Below are 15857 nucleotides of genomic sequence, written 5' to 3' on the forward strand. Positions count from 1 at the left end.
GCATGTAACATTATAACATGTAGTATGTAATTCAAAATCTTAAGAATGACGTTGTGGTTTAATTGCTTTGGAATGCTGGATTTTGTAACGCATTCATTTCAGAACTGTTAAAATGCCAAGCTGTCCCATTATTGAAAATTAATGCACAACCTTGGACCAATCAGAATTGAGTTCAGCCAAGCCATTGTATAATGTAATTAAATCACAGCTAAGGCACCTCTGGCCAAACAACACTTCTGTGATATAATCACCATATACTACTACCTTATACTGGCTCTTTAGCTCTCGAACATCATCCTGTCCCTCATTGACTATTTAACAGTATATGGGCTCTCTGGCTTTCTAACGGCATTCTGTGTCTCATTGGTTCCATATGCTGTCTCTCATTGGCTATTTAAAAGTATACTGGCTCTTTAGCTCTCAAACAGCGTTCTGTCTCTCATTGGCTATTTAAAAGTATATGGGTTCTCTGGCTTTTCTAACGGCATTCTGTCTCGCATTGGTTCTGTACCCTGTCACTCACTGGCTCTTTAACGGCATGCTATTTTTAGTTCTAGCCAAGCACCGACTCTCGGTTTATTGGCTCTTTAGCAGTACGCTGTTTCTCAGTCATTGGCTTTTTAACAGAGTGCTGGCTGTGCACATAATTCTTCCATAATCTGGAGGGGACATGGAAAGATCTCAGGAGCTTTGGGAGATCTTCCTTGGGGGCTGTAAACATGCTGTGCAGCTTTTAATAACTTCCACAGGAGGCTGGAGAGCCACTAATGATGTCACTGTGGTAAAGACAAGTGCTCCCAGCATGCCTTTAGTTACCTACTAGGAGAATCCAGGAGTCATCAGTAAAGTTTTGTCACTGCAATCTGTATCCATTACGTACTTATAAGACAGAAAAGAGAAATGAGGAAAGACACCTCTCTCACCTGTGTTTTTCCATTAGCAGATGCCCTTTAATCTCTCTAAATGGTCTGTTAAAATGAAAAATACTTGTATATGCATTCCTTTTTATGTTTGTCTTGTTGAAGGTCAAATGGTAAAAACAGGACCACTCACAGATCAAATTAAATATATCATTTGGGGGAATAATGAGGACTGTGTTTTTATTCTTTTCTTATTTAGAATTTTATCATTATTATTATTTAGAACGAAACACATGCAAAATTCTGTTTGTATGGATTCAGTTTGTAGTTTGTACAGCAGTGGGGTATGGCCACAGTTGTGCTTTAAATATAATATTCAGATGAATGTTATTTTCCTGTGCACCAGTGGTAGCCCTGTAGGGTCCTACTCGTCTTTGATTTCAGTTCATCAGGAACTGCTGGGGCAATCAGGACCCTTTTGGGTTTATTCATGGCGGAGGAGGGGCACGGCAGGTTAAGAACTTGATTAAACTGGAGCCAGTGGTTTCATGGGTAATTTTACACTGCATATTTGAAAAGTCCAGAACTTTACAGAGGCAGACTATTATTTTCATGGTGATTGGCATAAACAAGTCTGAATTATTTTCTTTTCCCCACAAAAAATACAAACAAACAAACCTGAATTCAGGTAGCACAGACACAGTGGTTTGGGTGGCTTCATTTTTTCGGCATCTTTACATGATAGTTTAAATGTGTTTAAATCTGCCTTTCTGTGACAACACATTCCATGCCAATTCTGCCACATACTGTATGTGTGCAAACAGAGTGTATTGCCTATGAAGGAGGATGTGAATGTAAAGGAGGATGTGTATAAATAAAGCACAAGAACCACGCAATGATCTCTTTTTTTCTGTAATTTGTTTTTATTTCTTACCGAAATGTACTTCTTGGACCTAGATTCCGGGTCGCTTCTGAGCCCAAAATTTAACTTCAGTCATCAGTTGCCATTTTCAATTAAATCCCCAATAAATATAGGGTTTGAAATGCCTATATCGGCAAGTATGCTGTAACAGTTGTTTTCAGGCCTACTCCCAAATCCCCCTACCCTTTGTCATAATAACTTGGTACGCAACTATAAATAATTCCCAATCCAAGTTTAACTATTGTCAAAAACAACCTGCTAAGGTAGGATAGCTACATTAGCTACATCCAGAAAAGATGTGGCTGGGAAATATAGAGGCAAATGTACATACTGAGCCTAGTGTTTCTCTTTGGAAAATAAATAAATAAAATACAGCCTAGGCTGTGAATTTCACCAACCTGTATAAGACAGCATATTTTTTTTTTCTTTTGTGAAAAGATGCCCTTAACCTTTTTCAGTCTCTTTGAAGACTTTATGTCTCTTGTTGACAGTTTGGTCTCTTGTTATTCCACTCACAACAAAAACCAAAAAAAAAGAAGCCAAAAATGATTTTTTTTTTAGCTTTGTGAGGCCTGGCCTTTCTGATTTATAAAGCATGCTTCCTTTGTGCTTTCCTTCTTACATAATTATAGTGTATTTCCTTGCTTTGTGTAGTTTGGTCTGGATTTCTGCGTGCTGCTTGACAGGCCCCCAGTACTTCACAGATATATTGCCCTCCACTCTGTCGGAGAGCAGACGTCTTCTTCTGATGAAACAGGAAAAGAGCCTCTTGCACAGGAACAGATACATCGGTCCACTGCTTTGGTCCTATTTGCTTATATCTCCGTAAAATGAAAACCACATGACAAAACAAATTTACATCTAAAATGCTGACGTTTCTGTTCTTTGCTCTTCATATTTTTATTTTTTTTCCCACTTTTACTCTTTACTTACAGTTCTTTTTTCTTTTTTTTTTCTTTAGTGCACTTGCTAGTCACATTTTCAGCCAAAGCTCATATTTGCACCTTTACAAGTTTGTGACTTATTAGAAAATGATTATTTAATATAAATATTTATTTCATAATGATGCCAGATTAACTTAAAAAATCCAATTAACATTAGGCTAAATCATGATAAGAAAATTTTGATTTTGTGGTGGCTGGAAGTTTAGCCATTTAATCCTTTCCTGAAAGCACAAATTTTCATTCATCTTTGAATCAAAGATGGAGCAAACTGCATGTGCATGCACATGGAGAAATTGTTTGAGACAAGTCTGGAATTTGAGTTTAGAACTTTAATCCGAATAACTTCCATTCTCTTCTGTTAGAAGGTAACCATAAGAATGCACTGGACATAACCAGCACACAACACCCCCTTCCCGAAGTATGTTACTAATACTGTTCACTTAAATACCCAGCAAACCCTCTTGCCAGTCTGTCCACTGACATCTGACTGCTAATCTTGGAGACAGTGAGATAATTATCACACGGTGGTGGGTGTGCTCAGACGGAGGGCCTTTCTCTGGCTCCAGGGAGAGCTTTCCGAATGTGCTGCCAGTCTGTCTGCTTCTCATGGGGGATCCCAACAACAGCTGCAGGCCCATCATCCACTGAGCGGCATAAAGAGCCAATCGATTGCCAGAGACCACGGCCGAATGCTGGTTACAATTATAAAACTCAATCTGGCCAGGATTGAAAGCTTGCTTTCTTTACCAGAAAAAAAAAAAAAAAAAAAAAAAAAAAAAAAAAAAAATATATATATATATATATATATATATATATACAGTCGGCTATTAATCTCCCTTCCTCCAGCAATGACACGATAAAATGCAGTGTTATTTTGGTCCCAGTGGAGACCAAATGTTATCTTATAGTGTTGAATTTACACTGGATATTTTACTATGTAGGGGAAGTTTAGACGTAGAACGCCAGGCAATAAAACTTAAGGCAAATGAGCAGTTCTTGTGATTATTATTTTTCAAACAACCACTGAGACAAGAGCATGAGCAAATGTATGACAACAACCCGAGCAACAGAAAGATGGTATTGTGTAAGTTGCCATTCACTAAGTTTGTTTCCACTTCAATACGCCAACAGAATTTTCTTTTAGAAAGAAGAAGGAAAAACAACTTGAAAATGATAAGCTCATATCTGATAAAGGCAGCGTTATCTTCGCAGCTTGTGTTATGATGTGAGACTGAGTTTCACTGAAGAAGGGAGTGGAGAAGCTCATTAACCATGAAATAACTATATCACTCTGCCTTGCTATGTCCCTAATTCTCTATTATATGAGCTGTGCCTGGCACAGAACCCTTCTGTTCTTTTTAATGAGTGCCTAAACAGGATGTCCCTGCAAATTAAATGTTAAAATGTTTTGGAAGACTCTCATCCCCTGGGTTTCTGTTGGCATCAGGTGTGAGAGAAACAGAGGAAGAACCCTCTGTCACCATCGCCAACCCTGCATCTCTCCAAATCACCACTGCCAAGGGGGTGTGTCAGGAAAAGTGGGGAAGATTTCTGGTGTGTAAGTGTTTGGTGTTTATCAGATAAACTTGGTTAGGCAAGAGGTGTTCGCAGAGTGTTTGGTGTGTTTTTCAAACAGATTGCATTAGGTGAGAGGTTTTATAGTGTTTTCACATAAATTTAAGTGAGTGTTTTGGGGTCTTTATCTTGGAAACCTGGTTTAGGGCAAGACTGAAGTTTTTTTTCCCTAATGTCTAGCGAGAATGGCTAGACAGTAGAATCGTATCGCATGCTGGAATGTTTTTAATTCACATTTTAATTATCACAATCTGTAGTGTTTAGCCTTGCCTGGATATTATAGATCAGTTAAAGACATTCTTACCTCACCACCTGTATAAGAAAGGTGGCTTTTCTAGCTCACGGTGACTGGTTTTGTCGCAGTAGAAGGAAAAGCAGCAGAGTGAAGGAAAGGTGATTTATCAATATAACGGGCCTTTTCAGTAATGTATCCGTTACCTGCTGAATCAAATTCATTTCATTATTAATTCCATTATTGGTGTATTTGTTGTCAACTACAGATATGAATATATTAGTGCATTGGTCTGAGGTGTCATATCGCCCTGAAGTGCTCTCTTCCTCTGACTGAGCTATGACATGCTGCTGTGTAATGTTGCAGATAACTGGCACTAAAACTACGGCGCTGTGATGCAAGGTTGCACTGCCCTCGTGGATCATTGTTTGGCACTGTGTGCACACCAAAGCTAATGTTCCTTACAGCTTGTTACCAGTTTCTGCTTATGTCAAGCGCATGGCCGTTGGGCACTATGTGTGCGCTTGTACACTTGCAACTGTTACAGCTTGTTGCTCAGTCACTGTTCCAGGCTGTTCTGTTACCTCCCTTTCCTGTTCTGGCAGTTCCTGCATAATTCATTAGTGCACTCGTTCCCGAACCTATTCCTTGAGATCTACCATCCCGTAGCTTTTCATTTCAACCCTAATTTGGCGCACCTGACTCTACTACTAATTAGCACCTCAGCAAGATCCCTTGCTATTGAATGAGATGCTTTGATGGGGTTGGTGTGAAAAACTACAGGATGGTAGATTTTCTGGAATAGGGTTAGGAATCATGGATTTAATGCATCTTGCCATGGTAGCCATGTATTCCTCTAATGGTAGTGGCTAAAGTGAGAAATAAAAAATGTTGCAAAGGACACTATGACCAAAAATGATCTGCAGTGCTAACCAGTTGTTTGAGGCTATGAAACAACTGTGTGGAGTTTCGTTGTATGTGTGCACACACTTGTGTGTCTGTGCATGAGTGTGTCTGCATGCTTCCATGCATGTGTGTGTGCACGGGCATGCACACACACACACACACACACGTGTGGGTGTGTTAGTTTAAGCAATGTTGTGGTTAAAATCATTTGGATTCCTCCTCCTTTTCACTGAGTCGACTGTAACAGCTGATCACCAAACTGTAACTTACTGTAGCAAAACACCAGTAAATCCTAGGTGCATCAGTCCAAACAATGAGGAACAAGTTAGTCAAAGGGCTGTTTGTGATTTTGCACTTGACTGTGGATTGTGTGACAGAGACAGAGGGGAGCATTCTGGGTAATTCAGTCAGCCTTGTGGTCTGGTTACCTGGAGGTACACTCTGAAGCACTTACCTGTGTTGTGATAGAATTACAGCAACATGGAAAAGCCATAAACTCAGGTTCTGCATTCTCGACAATCAAATTATTTGCTGGACGACACCTTTGCTCAGCGTGAATCTACAGCTTGTGCATGCTCCAGGCTACCACGGCTATACCCCCAACCAGGAATCAAACCTGCAGGCCTGGTAGTAATCAAGTCAATGTAATGACTATAGTTCTGCCAAACACTGCAAAAAAGAGAGAATTGATTAGCGACATTAGATAAAATAAATACTCCACTGCTCTCACTTTGAGGGTTTTTCCCTAACACGTGAGGCAGGGTGATGGTATAAGTGCTATAAGCTTTTCAAGTGAGTTCCTGCGTTATTTGTACAATTTATCCGATAAAACTCGTTGCCCTTCATACCTTTTACCATATTTCTCAAAACTGTAGTTTCCATTTGTCGCCATATTTGACTAAATTCCAGTCAGAGACATTATGGTTGCTAATAACACTCTGCAGTCTGCCCACTCAAATGGTGGATAGGGAAAAAAAAAGAACTTTTAGTCAAGCTAATGTTCCTGTTTTCAGAAATGTGAAATTGTTATTAGCATGAGGGCCATCGTGTTTTGATAACCCATCTCAATTTAAATATGAAACGTGGTTTTGTATATTTAAAAATATGTCATTTTAAGAGATGTTCCTTTTCTGTAGAGTCAATGCTGTTTCTGTTAAATATCTAATCATCAGTTGCCTTGGAACTTTCCTTGCAGTAAAAGCTGGGAGCATAATTTTTGCATGGGAGAATTCCAGAATTTCAAAGGGAGATGACATCCCTGAGACTATTCCTTGTAGTCCCTCACTCATGCTGAATATCTCTCTGTGACTTAATTAATTAATGCTGAAAGTTAAATTTTATTAGGCATGGCATATTTCATACTTTAAATGGGGAATAATTTCATACTTGGAATGTACTTTACTTTTCTTTGCTTTATTGCCATTTAGCAGTTGTTCTTATCCAGCGTGCCTTACAATGAGACAGTCCAAAGATAAGCAATAGTTTTTCCATGGTCTGTTTGAGTCTTTATCCGTGTTTTAAAATGGCAAAACTTGACAGATTTACTTTTGTGCAAAAAATTGTTCACTATGCAAGTTTTAAAGTTTGAAAGTTTGTTCTGGAAGTGCTTTATCCTTTATTCTGTGATGTTGGAGGCATCACAGTGCTTAGAGTTGATCTTCTACTTTGAACTAAAATGACTCAGAAAAATCTTTAATTTGCAGGTTTGACTTCAAAGAAATCGATCCTAAAGGGCTGGGCAGAAACCACTATTAATTAAAAGTCAGTTTGTCTGGCTTTAAATATTTAAGTAACACAAGCCTGCTTGCTCCACCTTGAAAAGTTGGAATTGTTGGTCATGGAATTCACAATCAAACAGGAGTGTTTCATGGAGTTAATTTCAGCTATTTTTACTTTGTCCTCTTTACATATTTTAGTGACGACATACAGTGTAACAAGATGTTAATCCATTTTTTAAAGTGTGAAATCCTCTGCAGAATGAGACCACAGCCGAGTCATGGGTACTCACTGTCTTGTGTCAAAATTTTAAATGAAAGCGACCAGCAATTTCCAAAGGGAATCGAGGACGTGCGGAACGGACAGACAGCCGGATGCACAGAGCCGAGTGGCGGACCGTCTAGTGCAAGAGTGTGATGCAGGGAGATCCGATTCACAGAGTTAAGGACCAGACTAATGATGCTGTCAGGCGGGGTTGCTTGAGAGAGTCCCTCTCTTTGATCAAACATGACATGGCTCAATACAAATCCAAGCCATAATAAATGCTCTGCACTCAACTTTAAAGATTAGTGCAATTCACGTCTCGACACAAGCTTTAATGAGTATATATCAACTTGAACCAAACCGGATATCATTGTGCATGTTAGGCTATTAATACACTTGATAAAGGTTTATGCATATGTGCAATAATGCCTTCTCGAGACTGAGAAAATAAATTACTCTGGTGAGATCCATTAACCAAACGTAGACGATCTTACATTTAAGTGTTGCACTGAACTTTTCTTTAACCAATGTTTTGCAACCAGGGTTGGAGATTACTGGGAAGTTTTCATTGTATGGGCTTTTGCATCCCATGATATTTAGCACAGGTACTATATTCACTATTCAGTTCCTTTTTAAATGTACTTCATTGGCATGCCATATTTGTATATTGCCATGTATGAATATACAATTGCTTAATCATTAAACATTAAATGATTGCACAATTAAATACTCAGGTAAAAGAATAATCAAAGTGTATGCAAATCTCTGTGCATACACTTTGACACATCTGTGAATCACCAGCTCTTTCTTTCACTCTGCCTCTTAAACGGGAAGCTTCTGGATTTCTGGTCCCACTATTGAGTTTAATATTCCCGGCTGTATCTGTGCCCCTGCTCTGTTATAAACTTTTTAACTGTTGTGAACAGTTTACCGAGATATCTTCTGACATTTGCTCTCCTGAGGTATAAGTTAGCATGTGGCCCACTTCCTGCAGTAGGATTTTTTGTACTACAGCTGAAGCTTGTGCACATTTCCAAGCTTATATGTTAAGAGCTTCTGATTCGCATTTGCTTTTCAGACGAGATGTCCCCATTTATAAACATTTTTTCCATCATTATCACACTGTAATCTTGACTTTCTTTGTACTCATAATTAGACAGATGAAAAGTATTTGTGGCAAAAAATTAAAAAAAAAAGTCTGTAATAAGGCCATGGTGAGATGGAAACTTTCCTTTTGTCATAGACTATCAACATCGCTGGCAAATATGGTGCCTCTCCCAGTTGCAGCTACTGGTATTCATACATCCATAACCTGTGAGTCAGACAGCCTGCCAGTCATAGACCCACAAACTTCCAGTCACACATCCTTAGCCTGACAGACTGACTTGCCACATTACTACCATGTCAGTAATCTGTCAGTCACACATCCGTTCAATCGCACATACACATCATACCAGTCACACATTAGTAGCTTGTCAATCATACCTACATAACTTGCCAGTCACACATTCATAGCCTGTCAGTCATACATTCATAACTTGCCAGTCACACATTAATAGCCTGTCAGTCATACCAACATCATGTGTCAGTCACACATTTATAGCCTGTCATTCATACCTACATAACTTGCCAGTCATACATTAATAGCCTGTCAGTCATACATTCATAACCTGACAGTCACACATTCATAGCCTGTCAGTTGTACATCAGTAGTCAACTGCACATAGACAGCCTGTCATGCACACATTTATATCAGTTGCACGATGACAGCCTGTCAGGTAGGTATTCTTAAATTGTCAGTCCACAGTCTGGCATGTCTGTATTCTTCAACATCACATGTATGAAAGCACCACAGGTACATGGTCTGTATGACCACATCCTCAGCCTGCTAGGAGACTGGGTCAAATGTCAGATGGGAAATGCACGCTAAGTCATTTCAGGAGGTCACTGGCCACGCTGGATCCAGCAAAGTACTCTCATTTGTGGCCAAAAAAGCCGAACCCCCCCCCCCCCAACCATTCTTCCCCTACTCCTCTAATATTTCTGTTCATTTTTCCTTTTTTCACCTCTTGTCTCATGTCTCTGAACCTCACTTGAACTTTGTTTTCAGTCTCTGCTAATGCCAAAAACCGAAAATCGTGTGTTTGAGAGGCCCCTTAGGTCCAATTAGATTGAAACAAAACACTTGGAAAAAAATAATAATAAAAGAACTGTAATCTTTCGTTAATATCTTTTTTTTATTATTGTATCTCCACCAGGGAAAGCAATACAGCAATACAGGCAGGAAATGGGGGAAATAACCACTTCCATATTTCTTTGTTTTCTTTTTTGTTTCCATTGTGTATCATTAATATCAAAATTACTTTTCCTTTACTCTTCTGCTCACTGTGATTTACTGGAATCATGCGGTGGCAAAATACAGAATGTTTCGATATTACGATGATATATAATATTCAATTTTGTTTGTTCACAGTCTTAGTAGTGAACTAAATTAAGGGTCGATTTATTTAAATATCTAATTCAATCATACACGTCTGTTGGCTACTTACTGTAAATGGATGAAAGGGCTGCTTGGTCTGTTACAAACCATGTAAGAGCCAACTATGAGCGGAAACCCCACAAGGGGAAGCATCATTGATGCTTGAGTTACACAGGGTGGAAGGGGGATTTAAGTCATACAGGGTGACCACTTTTCGTCTTGTACCTGTGATCCTCCACTAGTCACATTACATTACATTACATTACATTACATTATAGGCATTTAGCAGACGCTCTTATCCAGAGCGACTTACACAACTTTTACTTAGCACTTTACATTGTATCCATTTATACAGCTGGATATATACTGAAGCAATGCAGGTTAAGTACCTTGCTCAAGGGTACAACGGCAGTGTCCTTACCCGGGATTCGAACCTGCGACCTTTCGGTTACAAGCGCAGTTCCTTACCCACTGCGCCACACTCCGTCCTATACGCCGTCACGGGTGCATGCAGTTCACCTGTTGAGCTGTCTTCCTCTGACTCATCTGTCTGTTTGTCATGTTGTGTAAAATCAGAACCTACTTCAAACCAGATGAAAACCAGCACACTTGGCACCGTGGCGCCGCAGTTCGGCAACCAGGATGTGCATTGTTGGACACAGGTAGGCAAGGGTAAAGTGAATTATGCACAACGTTATCTGAAGCAAAGCATGCCCTCCTTAGCCAAAGAGAGCCGCAGGATATTTGTCAGATTGCTTTGTTTGTGTTCTAATTAGCCTTTCAAAGAAGATCTGTGGCTCTAATGTGCACGCCTCTCCAGCCAGTCCCCTGAGCTTACCTGTCCTTTTTCATTAGCAGCGTAAATATTGATTGGCCCTAAAGCTGCAGTAGGCAACTTTCTCAATGGTCGCTATGTTGTGAAAACGTGCTGAAAAACATAACCCGTTGGCCCTGCTCGCAGAGAAAGACACACACACACACCCCCCCCACCCCCTTCTCCACACATTTTGTTGAGAACCCACATCAACATTTCTAGCTACGACTCCTTGGCAAGCAGGATGACAGACTGGCATAGCTACACTAACAGTGTCAGCTCCAAGAGGCAGCTTGCTGCATTTAGGACAACAGACTGGTCACACACTGAATTCATATAATGTTAAACTGAACCAGGCATTAGCTGGCTACAGCTGGCATGTAGAGTTCTAGCAGATTTTATCTAACATGATCTATCCAACAGGTAACATCAGCTTACCTGGCTAGCAAATGTAATATACCTAACTTCACTTACCACCTAGAGAACATTACCTACCCAGCTACTTTTGTGGCTAAATTCTTTGACAATTGGCTGACAAGCAGAAAGATCAGGCAAATTAGTGTTGAAATTTATACCTACTTGTCCAGCAGATACAATGCGAGAACCACGTTTATTTTCCTCTTTTTGGCAATTGATGGCACCAGTGATGTGAAAGATTGCACCTCTTTCTCAACAGATTTAACTGTGTGTACTGTCAGGTGAACGTACAAGCTCAATCTCATTGTTTATTGGCTTATGATGTGAACTGGCATACTGTATCTCTTTGATTGGTTCAAGTTGTAAACCACTTCGTTTTGAAAACAAGAACTCAGCCTGAATCCCTGGTTTTAGCACAGTACATAGTGCTAGATTACTCTCACTGCTGCTCTTTCTATGACTGTTCCTTGATATCTTTCTTACAAAAATAAGTTACCTACTGCAGCAGCTTTAACTCATAAGAGTTTGGATTGTTTTTAGTGTACAGAACATACTTCATGTACTTAAGAAAGCATTCTCGCCAGTGGTATACTTTTTATTTTATTTTATGTACTGCTGTGAAGTTAATTTATCACTGTATTTTCCAAAAGTTCACTAATGGATCATATATTGCAGTGTATTTCATTTTTGTAGGGAATGTTGCAGCAGATATATGTTAACCAACTTAGACTATATGCTAACAGAGAGCTTACTCAGGACAAAGATGAGAAATATTCCCATTCTTATAATAAATGAAAGTAGAAAGACTCTAATGATGACATTTGTCAAGGTTGCATGTATGCTAGGCTTGGCAGATGTCCAGTTTTTGCCAAGATGGTCATGGATTTCAGCTTGTCTCGATGGTGCGTGAAAAATGGTTTCCTGTTATGTCCAGATAAAAATGTGTCAACTCTAATGTATTCTCTGTTGAGCACCCGAGACATAATACTTTAGGGTCTCTTTCCCCCCGGCCCAAATATCATATCTCTTCCTATTTTCTTTTACCTGAGGACCAGAAATCACAGCTTGATTGCCCCAAAGAAGGTAAAGATGGGGTATGTGTTTTGTGGGGTTCAGGCTGCGCTGGGAACTTCAAAGGGGCAACCTCCTTTTGAGGAGCATACATTCCTGACATTTTGCATTTTCAGAAAACAGAAGCAGTCTCCCTCAACAGAGCCGCTCCTGAATGCTGAGGGGGAATTAGTCTTCTGTGACACTAGCACTGCCAACCGAGAGACCTAAATATGGAGCATGCCTTCCTCTTTCAGCAGAGCCAGTTGGCACAAGTCAGAAGAATGGTCATGTTGTACATGTCCCAAACACATGTGAGAAGAATAATTGCAGGCTCTAAACACAGCTGCGGGAAGCCAAAGAAACTGATGCTTGGACTTGAAACAGCCTTTGACAAATTTGCCTCATAATGCAAGGCTTATAATAATAATAATAATAATAATAATAATAATAATAATAATAATTTTTCTTTCTTTTTACTTCATACATATTCTTGATAACCTGAACTTGATAACTATGAAGGGAAAAGATACGACTCACATTCATGTATAAGCAGAACTTGATTGTCTTGGTTCTTTTGTCCCAGACTCCCTTGTTCAAGGACTCATCCCTGTGATGAGGCCTGCAGTGTATTTCACCTATTTGTTCCAATGCATGAATGCAGCTTTTCATAGGTTTATGGCCCATAGAGGACAGTCAGATTGGATTAGAAAGGAATAAAAGCAACAAAGACATTTTCAAAATGCTTGCCAAGCAAATTTTGGCAAACCATCTTCACAGAGAAAACAACTCAATGCTGTATACAACTGAAATTGTACAAAAACTTATTTATAATACTTGTTTGATTACAACATATCAAAAGTAGTCCTTGATCAAATACATATTTGTCAGTGCTATTTGCAAAAAAAAAAAAAAAAACCATCCATGTTGATTCCAGAGACTCTTCAATAAAATATATCAATCAATCAAATCAATCAAATTTTATTTATATAGCGTATTTTACAACAGTTGTCACAATACGCTTTACAGACAGCCCTAGCCTAAACCCCCACAGGAGCAAGCCTAAGGCAACAGTGGCAAGGAAAAACTCCCTGTGGCAGATGGGGAGAAACCTTGGAAGGAACCAGGCTCAAGGGGGAAACCCATCCTCCTCTGGTCGGCTCAGGGTGCCGACTGGTGACCAGCATGTCAGCCAGTTTATGCAGAAGATATGATAAGTGATGTGGCTCAGATGATGGGTGGGGCCAGGTGGCGGTGATGGGGAACAGCAGGTGGCGGCAGATGTGGGCAGGGTGGAGGCAATGACGAAGGAGGGGCTGGACCGTAGAGGTGGGGGAGACCAGACGACTCTCGAAGCACTCTCGAGGGTTGGGGCAAGAGCCCCGCCGGCAGCGTGGGGAAGAGGGTGGAAACAGCAGTTAAGGGATTTGCAATATATCAGACAGTGAGTAAGTGCCAGTGCTATGTATTGTGGGACGCCGCCAGGAGTAGAATATGGCTGCATATCTACTAGGACAGGGATGGAGAGCCCATGCAGTCATGAGGGGTAGACAACCATACCCGCCTATCAAGAGCCAGCCCATGTAAAGTCGGGTCACAGCTGATTGACAGGTGACAGTAAGGAAAGGATTGCCACCTAGAAAGCTCTATGACTACAGGCTTCTCGCACCCTGTCTCTAGACTATAACTGATTGTAAGCTTGAGCATAGAGGTGCGTTTTTAATCTAGATTTAAATATTGAGACTGTGTCTGACTCCTTTATAAATAATGGAAGCTGGTTCCACAGTAGTGGGGCCCTGTAGGAGAAAGCCCTACCACCTTTTAGGTTCTTGGAAATTCTTGGGACTACCAAGTAGCCTGCGTCTTGAGATCGGAGTGACCTTGTGGGCTTATAAGGTAGGAGCAGGTTCGATATGTACACAGGTGCACGTCCATGCAGAGCTTTAAAAGTCAGGAGCAAAACCTTGAAGTCTATCCTATACTTAATGGGTAGCCAGTGAAGCGACGCTAGTACTGGTGTAATGTGCTCATACTTCTTAGTTCTGCTCAGGATACGAGCAGCTGCATTCTGCACAAGCTGGAGACTCTTTAACGAGTTATTAGGGCAGCCAGAAAGCAGGGCGTTACAGTAGTCTAACCTAGACGTAACAAATGCATGGATCAATTTTTCAGCATCCTCGACTGACAGGAAATGTCTAATTTTAGCTATGTTGCGCAGCTGAAAGAAGGCAATTCTGGATGTGTTTTTTATATGGGTGTCAAAAGATAGATCAGGATCAATGGTGACACCAAGGTCTTTAACGACCATATTAGGTTCAGCCAAACAACCATCACAGTTTAAGGTGAGAGTAGAAAATTTCTCCCTTAATATTTTGGGACCTAAAACCAACATTTCAGTCTTGTCTGAATTTAGGAGCAGAAAATTTGAAAGCATCCAAACCTTGATATCTACAATACAGGCCTCTAACCGTGAAAGCGGCAGTGCTTCGCCAGGTTTCATTGAAATATAAATCTGGGTATCGTCCGCATAACAGTGGAACTCTACGCCATTTATTAATTTATTAATTTATTAATTTATAATATTACAAATTAAACATAAATTCATATTAAAGAAGTTTTATTCAGAATATACTGTAGGTTAAAATAAATGTTTCTTTTATAATTGTCAGTAATCTGAAGTGATTTTACTGCAGAAAGCTCAGAAGAGTTAAATCAAAATTTTTTGATTCCAATCCTCAAGGGCCACAATGTCTGCTAATTTTCAGTTCTTACATCACCAGTGACTTATTTAAGTTGTTAATTGCCTAAATAATTCACACACCTTGTTCTCAAGGCCTTAAATGGCTGCCACAAAGAGAAACACATACCTACAGACACTTGTGGCCATCCAGGGCTTGAGTTTGCAGTATGTTCAGGAACTTCCAAAATACATAATGAGTGAATGAGTGAGTGAAAAAAAAAAAAAACACACATTGTAGACTCCACACCCATATTGCCTCTTGTACATACATGTACAAGCACATTCTCATGAACACACATGCAAAAATTGGTTACCGCAGTGATTGAGCCGAAAGATGTGTGCACGCAGGTGTACACATCTACACGCGCGTGTGTCTGTGTACATGTATGTGGGTGTGAAGGAGGCCACAGAGAATATTGTAATGCCCGAGTGAACTACAGCCTGCTTTCACAGCATCTGTATTTTGATTGCCTACTACAGACGAGGGAAGACACCGGCCTGGGAAATCAGATGCAGGAACAGAAAGCACGGTCTGAGAATATCCCTACGTCCCCTTTAACGCTGGCCCTGAAAAGCAATTATGAGAGGCCGATGTACCTCCGAGGCTAATTTGTAACAAAACAGCCATTGGAGCCTTGGGGGCACACTATACAAGAGTCCCCTTCGCATGGAGGAAATGGAGGCCCAAGGCCATATCAGTTATGAATATTTTACATCACGGGCTCTGTTTCTCCCCCCCCACCCCCACTCCCACCCCCCACCCCTCTAGCTCTGTCTTCCTCTCTTTCCGTGAACCATCTCTGTGGATGCAAGAAGGTGGAGTGTGCTACTGTTGCGATATGCAAGTGTAGAGGTAAACAGCGACAAGCTCCATCTGAACCTGGCATGACAGGGTGGGCATTGTTTGTGCCAGGTTAATGCAAGGCCTGAACATTCAA

The sequence above is a fragment of the Anguilla anguilla genome, chromosome 15, assembly GCF_013347855.1.
Source record: "Anguilla anguilla isolate fAngAng1 chromosome 15, fAngAng1.pri, whole genome shotgun sequence".
Taxonomy (NCBI): Eukaryota; Metazoa; Chordata; class Actinopteri; order Anguilliformes; family Anguillidae; genus Anguilla; species Anguilla anguilla.